Source organism: Pangasianodon hypophthalmus, chromosome 10, assembly GCF_027358585.1.
Source record: "Pangasianodon hypophthalmus isolate fPanHyp1 chromosome 10, fPanHyp1.pri, whole genome shotgun sequence".
NCBI lineage: Eukaryota > Metazoa > Chordata > Actinopteri > Siluriformes > Pangasiidae > Pangasianodon > Pangasianodon hypophthalmus.
The window spans coordinates 23,505,001-23,517,747 of record NC_069719.1 but is presented as its reverse complement, the minus strand read 5'-3'; the positions used below and the strand labels follow the sequence as shown (position 1 = coordinate 23,517,747).

General features: G+C 35.9%; 1 protein-coding gene across 1 annotated transcript in view; it reads left to right on the top strand.

Moving 5' to 3' along the window:
- Positions 1–4,473, top strand: part of spata17 (spermatogenesis associated 17) — a 63,350-nt gene extending 58,877 nt beyond the window's left edge. Inside the window, exon 13 of the transcript XR_008302495.1 lies at positions 4,384–4,473. The gene's annotated coding sequence lies outside the window, so the exon portion shown is untranslated. The remainder of the gene's footprint in view (positions 1–4,383) is intronic.
- Positions 4,474–12,747: the final 8,274 nt, after the last annotated feature.

The following is a 12,747-nucleotide window of genomic DNA, read 5'->3' as shown; positions in this document are numbered from 1 at the left end:
TGGAATTGGGGGTTTGATTCCTGTGTGTGTGTGTGTGGAGTTTGTGTGTGGAGTTTGTGTGTTCTCTCCATGCCTATGTGCCCTGTGGTGGGTTTGCACCCTGTCTAGGGTATCCCCTGCTTTGTGCCCTGGTATAGGCTCCAGGTTACCCTGTGACTGTGTGCAGGATAAGTGTTTCAGAGGATGGATGGATAGATATCAATTTCAGGTACAAACAATAACTGTGGGATTAAAAGAAAGCAGTTCAACTGCAACCAATTATGTACTAGGGTGATGTAGCTGAGGTTGAGGAACCAGCAGAACCAGAATTCACACACCATGCTGAGGGTGCTGGCATTTCTACCTCTGTGTGTTTACCCAAGGCGCATTATTCAGAAGCAATTAAGAAAAATGTCATTCATTTATTATTTCTAGACTTCATCCTTGTCAGGGTTGAGGTGGATCCGGAGTCTGTCCAGGGAACACTGGGCATGGAGCAGGAATGCACCCTGGATGGGACACCAGTTTGTCTCAGAACACCATGAACACACATACACAGCTAGGGACAATTTAGAGGAGCCAGTCCACCTACTAGCATGTTTTTGGAGGTGGGCAGAAACCGGGGAACCCAGAGGAATCCCATGAATACACAGGAAGAACATGTGAAACTCCACATAGATAATAACTCGAGCACCAAATCGAACCAGGGAACCTGGAGCTGTGAGGTGGCAATGCTGCAGCATTATGCTGGACCGCGTATTTCAATTCAAGGCAAAAAAAAAAAAAAACAGTCATGTTAACAAGTTCTTCCTGTCAAGGTCCCTGATACCAGCATACTATATTTGTAACTTTTTTTTTTTACTTTCTTCTTCATGTGCATCCAAACTGAGTTCATTATCTATTTCCTTTGAACAAATATCACGTCTTCTTCCACATGATTCATACATGAGATATAAGTAAAAAACCTTAACATGGTTTCATTTAATCATTTACTTATAATCTATTTGTCTATTCATTAAAGTCAACATAAGAGTAGTTATTCAATTGTCAATATCAGTATCAAAACCATGGCAATGCGCAGGTTTCTGGTCATTTTTCCAGCATGTCATAAAACCAACACAGGCAGGAAGCATGATCTGTAGCTGTTTTTAACTTAACACAGAAAAGATTGCCTCTATTGACATTTTCAACCTTGATGCCATCTCCATTTAAAGCACCGAGGCGACTGGAGGAGGATGAAGGTTTAATGAAACACAATTCATTGGGCTGCCTAAAAATAGACCTGAGTGTTTGTCACACACAGAGGTCAGTACTGAAGTATTAAATAAATGATTGTGCTGGTGATTGAAATAATTGAATGAAAGAGTTGTTCACTGTACACAGTACACAGCAAACAACAAAATCATGACAATAACGCCAAAGATGTTTGTGTAGTATTGTAGTAATTTTCATTTTCATTGTAGTATTACTACTACACTTTTATTATTACTACTCATACCACAAAAACATATTTACAACCAATACTACTACTACTACTACTACTGCTACTTCTAATAAAAAAAAATAATAATAATAATAATAATAATAATAATAATAATTATTATTATTATTATTATTATTATTATTATTATTATTATTATTATTATTATTAAGTAGCAGTAGTAGTAAATGTGTTTTTGTATTATGAGTATTTTTTATTATTACTACTCATACTACGAAAACAGTATTATTATTATTAGAAGTACTACTACTACTTCTTATAATAATACTGCTTATAATAATAATAATAATTATTATTATAATTTTATTATTTTAATTTTATTTAAATTTAATATTTAATATAATTTTAATGTTTAATTTATAATTAATTTAATTTAAATTATATTATTTTAATTTTATTTATATATTTTTTATTATTATTATTATTAGTAGTAGTAGTAGTATTTTTTTTTTTTATAAGTAGCAGTTGTAGTAAATGTGTTTCTGTAGTATAAGTATTCTTTATTATTGCTACTCATAGTACAAAACAGATTTACTACTATCACTAACTGCTACTACTACTTAATAATAATAATAATAATAATAATAATAATAATAATAATTTTTATTATTATTATTATTATTATTATTATTGTTGTTGTTGTTGTTGAATAAAATATATAATTATTGTTAACAGAAATTAACAGACTTAGTTTAGCTATTCAATTATTATATATTGTGAATATTTAAATTAGATTGTGAAAGAATTCCAGCACTGAAACATGAGGCTCTGAATTCGAGAGGTGTTTTTATTGTATCATTTTTGAAACAGTGTGAATTTCCTTTAAAGGTGGACATTTAAGTGATGTAGTAAAGATCCATTCATTAAAATGTTGGTGCTGCTCCTGTCCTCATCTTTACCTGAAACCTTCAAGGACACTCCACTGACACGGGCATTGTGAGCTGCATGGCTTTAGGCCAGATTTCCTACATCTGCCATTTTTTCTCTGTTTGTGCAAATTAAAAATGACATTTTATTCCATTTCTCTGTCTGTCTCCGTCTCTCCTCCTCCCTCACGCACCCTCCTCCTCGGAGTTTTCAAGTGTGCAATTGTCAAAATATGACCACAAAGAAGCGGTTTTGTTTTCCCTGCTGGCTATGTGTGGGAAAAACCTCCCTTCTTGAACCATAAAAGAATTTTCTCCTTCTTCCTCTATTCATCCTGACAGGACGTTAAAGTGCATTCAAGGCCATTTGCTCTGTGAAGTACACTTTCCTTTAGAGAGTGGTATCAGCCACATTTAATATTACATGCTGCTGTGTTTATTTCAACACAACAGTTAAACAGCTTTAAATATAACAATATGTTCCACATATTATCCAAAATTATATGCTCTTATCATGGTTGTGAATTTATTTAGAATTTGTGTAGAATTTATTTTTTATAATATCTACGCTGTAAATAAAAAAATAAAACATAAATTAAAAAAAAATAGAGTTTTAAGACAGCTGCATGGATATTAAATTAGAAATCCCCAATACCTTCAACAGAAATGAGGTGTAAGTATGGCAGGAGTAAATAGTTAAATGCACAAAATGTATTTATGTTTTATTTATATTTAACATTTCATAATTAGAAACAAAAAATATATAATAATATCTGTTTATTTAAAATACTTGTCAATATTTTTGTCATCACTTTTGTTTAAACGCATTTTGTTTTGTATTGTGTTAAATACTGTATGTGTTGAGGGATTAAAACTACACAACTGTCTACACATCATGTTTAAATCATTGTCAGTTCAGAGTGTGTACTGCCTTCAATTTTCCCTCAAATCTACAGAATCTACATATTTTAACACGTTTAGTTGAAACTGGTTGTGTTAAAAGTAGCACAACGTGAGTTAACTAGACACGCAGGTGTGTTAAAAATAACCCTGTTGTTTTATTCCTTTAAAAAAAAAAAAAACTCTCATGTATCCTTCAAACCTATCGAAAGGTCCGTTTTAGTGTACCAGTCTTCTGGATTTTCTAGATTAGCAAAAGCTTTTGAATGTAAGAGATACAGCCCATGACAACAATCACGACGACAGCTGAAAGTTTTAAGAGACACAGAGCTTGTCATTGTATTTAACATCGCTGAGCATAAAACTTTGACTTTAACTTTTAAACCAGATGGAAGTGAATGTCACTTTTAAATCTTTCAGATGTACATAAAAAAGTGAGAGTTTCTACAGTGCCACTTGTTTTATCACTGCTTCCAGACGTACAAGCAAAATCACGGTTCGAGTATAAAACAGGTTCTTTTGCTTCACATCAGGCCGTATCACACCACTTTAGCATGGATTATAACAACTATAACAACGCAACACTTCCCACTAAACTGGTAAATCCGTGCAAGGAATTTCTTTGGAATTTCGTTGGTGTTTAGTCACTTATGGTAGACATACACGTTACTGAGATAATAAAATATTCAATTGTTACAGTAGTCCTATATTTAGGTGGTCAAGGCTTGGGGTTGCAGAAAATTCATAATATCCAATATAACTGGGGTCGTTTACCCAGAAAGTTTGAGAACTCATGCTAGAGAAAAACTGCATAATGTTTCAAATTAATCCATTAATCCCTCTCGTTAGGTTTCTTGCGTCTATACAACACATCTCTCTCTTTTTCTCTCTCTCTCTCTCTCTCTCTCTCACACACACACACACACACATGAAACTCTCTAAACAAGGGCAGCTGAAAGTCAGTGAGTATGTGTTGCACGTTCAGTGTCACATGAAGTATACATGGTGGCAGATACGTACGGAGGCCCCGTGGCTCTGACTGCCCAAACAGGCAAAAATAGATTGAACACACCAGTTCTGTGCCTGTTCCTCTGCTTTGTGTTGTTCTACGTTTTTTTTTTTTTTTTTTACTTCCAGTGTTGGGCCAAACTGAGACAGACAGCGACAGAAACAGAGAGAGAGAGAGAGAGAGAGAGAGAGAGAGAGAGAGTGACACAGAAATAGTAAGGATTTACACACATCATCAGCAAAATTCCTCAAGTCTTTAATCACTGCATTTGTTTGTTTCACTTGTTTATTGATCAGAAAAAAGTCAGATTTAAATTTCTATCTATGGAACAAACATAATGTGTATAATTTCTGTAACATTAACAAATCATTATCAAACATGATTTCACTGAATTCACAGTATTTTGAATGACGGAGTACATGGCCTATAGATTTTGTATATGGTATATTCTTTTTTGTGCAGGTTAATTTGTAATCTTAATACAAGATTTAATTTCTTTAGAATTTGAATGTGCAAAAAAGTTGGGAGCTCTGATAAATTACCTAATATATAATGTAAATAAAATATATTATACTATATTATATATATTATGCCATTTCTTCAGATGCTGTAATCTGTGCACTTTAGACACACCATGCAAAGCTAAAGACAGTGGAAATCATGCTGTTTATTTATAATAACTGGCTTTTATGCATGTTTATTTATATTTTAATATTTTATATTTTAATCTTAATGTGATATGTATTCCTAGATCATTATTAATTAATATATTTGAATTGAATATTTCTTAATTCTTTTTCAACTGTTTGCCTGCTCTGATACATATTTAATTAAATTAAAGTTACTATTTCACTACTAATATTTATATATTTATAATAACTCCACAGTCATACATTTCTACTGCTGTTTTACTATTTTACACTTTAGCCTGAGCATTATAAAAAGCTAAAAAGAGTTTTAATCGTGTTATGATTATTGGTTGATAAGTGGTTGATTAATCTTTCTTTTTCTCTGACTTTCTTGACAAATATCTGTGTTTAAGTTTAAAAAAAAAATGATGAGACTTCAAGACACAGTGTTCAGGTGCTCTCTGAAATATTTAATGCAAAAGAGAGAAACTAGATGATTGAACACTGCTTTCACATGGAGGGCCTGTACTCTTCAACTTTTTATTAGTTGCCACTCAAATAAAAATGACATTATTATATAAATTACAATTTTGTAGTCTCTAACTTTAAAAAGATGGTGGCCCATTAAACAATAGCAATTAAATTTCTCCAAACTCCCTCCTCATGCCATTAACTGCAATATCTAATTAAAACTCAAAAAGGGAGTCACCTTTGATGGATAGGATCTCTTTTTACTATTTTGCATTTTAATGTTCATTAATAAACTTTTATTGTTTTGCTAATTATAATACCCCCTTTAGATAATGACTTCTCATGGTTTGTTATAAAAGCCAGTCAGCTACATATGGAGAGGCCTCGAGTCAGACTCCTAACAAAGCAGAACTCTGTCTCTCACTTCTCTTCAAGATTCAGTTTCACATGTTCAGATAAATCCCATTTTCGGTGTATTTACAAATATAAAGGACAAACACTTGGACAAAGCCTAGTTTAACACTACGGCTAAAGCATCGGTAATCAGTAAGCTTGTATATTGCGATGTGATTTCAAAGTCAACTGTCACAAGACTGGTATTGACGTTGGCGGATGCATTGTCTGCTGGATTCGAGGTCTCTAATATAGAAGTCAAAGAATCCACTAACCTTTCAGCACCTATACTGTATCTCTCTTTCTGTTTCTCTCGTAAGGGCCAGACATTCTCATTTTCCTGGTTTGTCTAAAATAATATCTAAATGTCTTCTAATTCCTTTCTGACAAATATACATGAGTCTGTACAGCCTTTAATCGAACATAATGAACACATTTTATACAAAGCAGTTTGCTTTGACTGAAGGAAGGCATTTTACAAATTTGAATAAAAAATTCAAGTAGTGTGAAACGGCATTACACATAATTATCATCACCATTACGACTTAGTACAATTTACATTTCCATCAGATTGTATTACGGGAGCTCAGCTTTGCTTGTTGTTCACAGCTCTGTGCCCTTGAGCTCCCTCCAGTTCAATCTTATTTAAAGTTATTTAAAAGTGCCACATAAATAAAGTGCTATTAGTAGTATTGTCAAAACAGCAATCTGTGGCTAAAGCTGAGGAAGCATGTCCAGTCGAGACAGAGGGGCTGGTGCTTATAAAAAACACTTTTCTTTCACAGGGAAAAGGGAGAAAAAGAAAAGGAAGAGCACAGAGGAGGACCCAGCGGATGTGTAGATTGATCAGGGCCAGTAATGGGCCAGTGATAACCTTGTGTAATGATATGTTGCTGCACTTGTGATTCCCGGGCCGCATGATGGATGACGACGGCGAGTTGATAGTGCCATTACTCACTGACACACACACCTGGCTGACACCCGTCCCCTCCGGACCCACACCAGGGCCCCCAGAGCCCTGCTTGCCGACACACTCGCCTCGGCAAATTCTGCACTCTGCACAAATCCCAGTAAAGTTCCCCCCCATACCTCTTTTGTAGGACGTCTCCCCCCTCTTTTTACTCTCCCAGTTGCTTCCCTTCACACACTTTTTCTGACTCTCTTGGCTTGAATACAAGCTAAAGTCTCACGGCCTTTTAAGAACATCTAAACAATGTGATCAGTAGTTTATTGTGTTTAAAGTTTTTCCTTCACAACTGTATAAGATTGTAAAAGTAAGACATCAAATAATATCACAGCTGTACTGCTCCCTCTCTCTCTCTCCCTCTCTCCCTCTCTCTCTCTCTCTCTCTCTCTCTGTCTGTCTTTCTGGGAAGCGTAGGAAGACAAGCTTTTTTTTTTAAATAAACTTTCCAGAGTGTTGCTGATTTTTTCGTTTGTTTGTTAGTGAACTTTTTAAACCCATGTTCTCATGTCATCGCAAATTGTCTAAAACTAACTTCTACTAACTGCTATTAAACTATCTTGTATTTGTCACAGAATGAGTGGGATTTCAGCATCAGATTTGCATTCGCAGTGATTTCTTGAACAGTTAACAATTTTACCACAATAACTAACATTAACTAAGTTAGCTAGCTGGCTTAGCACACCAGCTCTAAAAAGTTAAAAGTTTCCAGGTACTCCATCATCCTCTAATCTCAGACATAACTGGTCATTAGCCAAGCTTATTATTACTTATTATGACCTTACCTTACATACACAACACTCTGAACACATACACAACAGTCCAGTTCAGTTTATTTTATAGTCAGTGTGCTCACTACCTCCATAACAGTCTGGTTCTGCTCTGACTCTTAAATCTGCAAGACCAGACTGCAGTGAGTGGCGGAGAAGATCATCAGCTGTGAACGCACCAAAATCAAGGCCCTATACACCATCAGGGCAAAGAGGAGGGAGGTGAAAACTGCTGCTGACACCGAACATCCAAGCAACCACCTCTTTTTCAAGCTGCCATCGCAGAAGCGCTACAGGTCCATCACCTTCTGAACTACACGCCGGATGCTATCCAGTTACTCAACTGCCCCAGTCCATAGCCACTCTTACTGAACCACCTCGCATTTTTTCTATTGCAGTTTGCACAAACTGACACCTTTGTCTTATGTCTCATGTCTCATGTCCTGTTTATGTGTAATCATAAATGCTGTTAGCATAATTCCTGTGAGCACAACTCATAGGCAAATAAGTGTTTCTGATTCTAATTCTGATTCTTATTCTGATTTCGACTGTGAAAGTCCATGAAATTTGCAAACCATTTAATTTTTTTTTTTCAGTTTGGGGGTTTATTAATAAGTCATGATATACAAAACATAAATACATTAATTGTATTTATGCAGAACACATATTTATGAATCATTTTTAATAATAAGAAGGAGCATTCTATTGGTTCACCCAGTTTATACAAACATTCAGTTGTGTACATCAACATCTCTGATTGTAATTAAACCAAAAACTTTCCCATAGTGAATACAGGCTACAGTGGAGATTCCTCATACAGCTCATGTGCTGAGAGAGAAGTGAGGACTACAGACCTCACTTCAGTAGGACCCGCAGTTTAGGAATCCCAAAGTACATACTGCCCCCTCCCACACACACACACACATACACACACACACAGAGAGAGAGAGAGAGAGTGACCTCCCCTGACACCTACAACACCACCAACCACCCAACACACAGCAGCCTCAGTCTATCAATCACACCTAGCCGGTGCAGAGAACCTGGAGGAGACATGATGGAGAAGAAACAGAGGGAGAGAGAGAGAGTAGGGAGAATAAAATAACATCTGTCCCACTGCTCCCTTCCTCTGCAAAGCTCTCTGAATGTTTCCAGCCTTTCAGTTGTAAATGATAAAAGAAATGAAATATGAGAGTTTGTTTTTTATTTTGTACTTTAATCTCTCACACTCAGCGCTGCCGCTGTCAAATGTGATTTTTCATCATTTCAATTCAAGAGATGAATAATGTCTGGACATCCTTGAATGTCAAAATTTCCTTTCCTGTTATGCTTGAAATAGATAGACATATAGACAGATAGATAGAGCTGAGTCTATTTATGCAGTAATACAAGCAGAAGTGTTCATCTGCTGCTGCACACTACAACCACACTGCTACATCAACCTCTCCAATAAACACACATTACTGTACTCATTTTAATTCTGACATTTACATCGTAACTATGTCGCATATTGAAATTGAGCCAGGTTGCCTGTATGCCACCTGTCATGACCGTGTCTAAAGCAGGTTTAACCATTTGAGCAAGATTCCCAAGTGACAGGCAACTGACAGGCAGAATTACAGATGTCATTTAAAGAGAAAATATTATTCACTGGCTCTGGATTTTTTAGAAGTTGTCTTTCAATATTGTCTAGAAACCTTGCACAAGCAGTTATAACTGTCTTTATAGAATTGCTACACTAGGACACAAAGCACAGCAAGAATGAGACTGAACATAAAAGGATTGCACTTTAATACGGATCAAGTGCAGAAATGTGCCACTGAGTGCAGTTATTTCACACTTTTCACATTTATACATTTCTATAATTCTACATATTCTGGCCTTAACTATCTTAATATTTTTAACTGAGGTTTTGAGAACACATGTCTGTTGACAAAACAGATGTTAATTGATTAAATTTGCAGCCGGAACTGACATTTGAGTGCAGAGAAATTAAAAAAGAGCAAATAACGGGACACAAATTGAAGTTTAGTGGATAATTAGCATTAAATGGGCCTCTTAATTGGGCTAGAATGCAATGAGAAAAACATCCATATTTCACTTTGTCTTCATTAACGCCACATGAAGCGTTCATTTGATTTATAATAATGAAGTTAAATAGGAGATATTTATTCCAGAGCTCAAACCGTTTGCCATGGCATTTAGGGAAATAAACAGGAAACAAACATGTAAACACCCAAATGAATCACTGCCTTGTTGAAGCAGTGCCTCATTTTCAGAGAGTCTATTTTGGGAGCCAGCAGTGGCAGATCACAGCTGAAATCACAGTCTTTCAGATTGAATATTTTAGCAGACGACAACCCTGGATCATGCTAAACAGCCATTACATAGCCCTTAAAAACAGTTAGGTCCCAGTCTGGTGGGTGGATGGGAAAAAGCAAATAGAAATATGGTAATTGGGAAATGAGAGTGAAAAGGAGAGGTGTGGAGTCTGGGAAAGTGTAGCAGTAGAGAGTAGCCTGCACACCAGCCCTTCTTGAAGACTGCACCTGGGGGATTCTGGCCATATGTTTAAGCTTTGTCTTGTCCTACAAAGTTAGTCTGCCCTTCACATGCTTCGGCTGTGACATGGAGAATATGTGCTGCTAGTGAGGGAGCCTGAAGGATGGGAGGGAGAGTGAGAGAAAGATAGGGGGGGCCAAAGGAGAGAGATCGCTCCTGGCTTCTACTGAAGAGGCCAACTGCTGAACTGATTATGGTATAATTAAGGCTGTAAAGCAGTGATATTATCCACCTGGATAGGGCTCGAGTCCCCCGCACTAATAAGGCAAATGAGGGGCGTCCAGCTTGCAGGTTTGGGCCGAGAGCACTGGCAGATTAATGCTGTTTATTGAGATCTGTTAAAAGCATTATGGGTAGATAGGCGTGGTAATTTGTCATTTTTAAAAGCTGGCAAATTAAATTATTGGAACAGGTAAACTGAGCACAGATAAAGTGGAATTGCTCTTCCAAAGGTTACAGTTTTGCAAGCTATGTGTTTTCAGGTTTTCCCTTCTCCCTCTCCTTCCAGGAGGCTCCTGGTGGGCCACTTTCATTTGCCTTTAAGTGGCTAAATTGGGAATAATTACCTCAACCATAAACAGAATTTGATTAAAGGACAAAAGACACCTATGAGGATGTATAGGGAGGATTTAAATTGGATTTGCATAACTGTTAAGTGTGGCTAGAGCCACAACCACTGTCTTATTTCAGCTCATAAGCAGATGTGCGTACAGCTTACACATGCAGCAAAGCCTAGTGAGTTTGTACACTGCAAAATCACAACCACACACTGTTTCCTGAAAAACAGATTCATTCATTTATTCATTCGTTCGTTCATAAAATGAGATTCAGTTTAACAAATTATTTCAAGTTTGCCAAGCACTACTCATTATATTTAAAATAAAGGCAAAAATGTTGAACAAGCTTTTTGTGTTCCTCTCCTTTTTCTCTGCTTTTACATCTTTGTCCTTTGTCTTCCATTCTCATCTTATGTGTCATAATTTTTTTTTTACTTTTATAAAGCAGTTCATGGTCCTCTACCCACAATTTTAAAAAAAAAAGCATTTTCTTTCTCATCATCAGGCAAACGAACATCTCTAACTTTGTTCCTTAAGGGCCGTTTGTGAGCAGTGTATCTATAAGGCGAACAAGCACGGGACATGCACAAGGTGAACATTTTAAACCAGTTACAAGACATTCATTTACATAAATGTGCAAAGATGTGGAAAGAAACTCTCACAATCCCTTCAGTACAAATACAGAAGCCATACAAGGTTTGATTGCCATTTATGCCAAGGGGCCTTAATATAGACGATACAATACATCCAAAAGATAATGTGAACATAGTTGGTTTTTTTGTTTGTTTTGTTTTGTTTTTGTTTTTTTTTAGATCAAGAGCTAGTCAAAATTTCTCCACAGAAGTTTAAATAACTTGAACTTGGAAGAAGAAGAAGAAGAAAAAGAAGAAGAAGCATGCTTAGACATTGCTATAAATATTTCTATGCCTATTGTATTTTATGTAAGAAAATGCAGGCAAAGAAGGGTAATGCATATTATGCCATTTTTAAATCTTCTTTATACTGTGATGTTTCCTAAAATCCTGAAGCAGTGATGTTGTAAAGTTGTTCTGGCAAACCCTGAAGGACGTGGTTTGTTTGCGAAATGTGCTGGGAAAACTGGAACCTTGCATATTTTTTGTGTTTACCTAATGATTTTTTTTCCCAAGGACAAATAAGTAGCAAGTCAGTAGCCTCTATAAATTATTACAGAACACAAAACAACACATTTCTCCTGTTAGGACTGTCGAGAGAAGAAAGAAAGGATTTCTTCACCATTTCATTGTAGAGGGAGCCACCTTCTGGTCATGATAAAACATACACCTGGCAAAAATATTTGAGTTTTATAACAATTGATTTCCATTAACAATGCTTAAGGAATCAGCAAAGTCTTATTGCTGAAAGATAAATCAGTTTGCTAGTTTGCAGGAACACAAAAGGACAAAGTTACTGTGTGTCTTGAGCTGAGGTGGAGGCTCACTGCTCCCCGTCCTCATGCTCTAATCCATATGAGCGCTTATAACAGCTGTATGTAGCTTCAACAACAATAAGCAACTGTGGAATATATTAAGAAGCAGGCTGAGATGTACCTGTGAAATCCAAGAAAAGTGGAAAGACCATGATTTGCACTTTTAAAAGACACAAAGACACATTTTTACCTAGACTGCTACTGAGGGGAAAAGTTTTACACAGTGAGCTTATTCTTTAGAAACTGTTGTTTAAAATAATAAAATATAGCATAAAAAGAAATTGTCTCAAATCTGTACAATAGATAATATCGAACAGTTATATAATAATAATAATAATAATAAAAATAAATGTGTGTTAACAGACAGGCTGAAGGTTTTCTTTTTTAGTATTCTGGCATCAAAGTACTGAGTGGTCAATAGCACTATAGGCCGCTGTGTATTGCTTTCAAGACCTTAAGTTACTCAAATTCATTTGATTCTTTTGTTTTGCTGGGGGTTTTTTTGTTTGTTTGTTTGTTTTTAATTGATCCATGCATTGTAGGAGCTAGAATAGTACTATAAGAATACTGGTAATTGTTGGCTGAGTGCAAGTTTCTGTTAAAATCATAATTACATGACAAAGAGGGAGAGAAAGAGAGAGAGAGAGAGAGAGAGAGAGAGAGAGAGAGAGAGAACAAGTGATGCCAGTATGCCCCCGG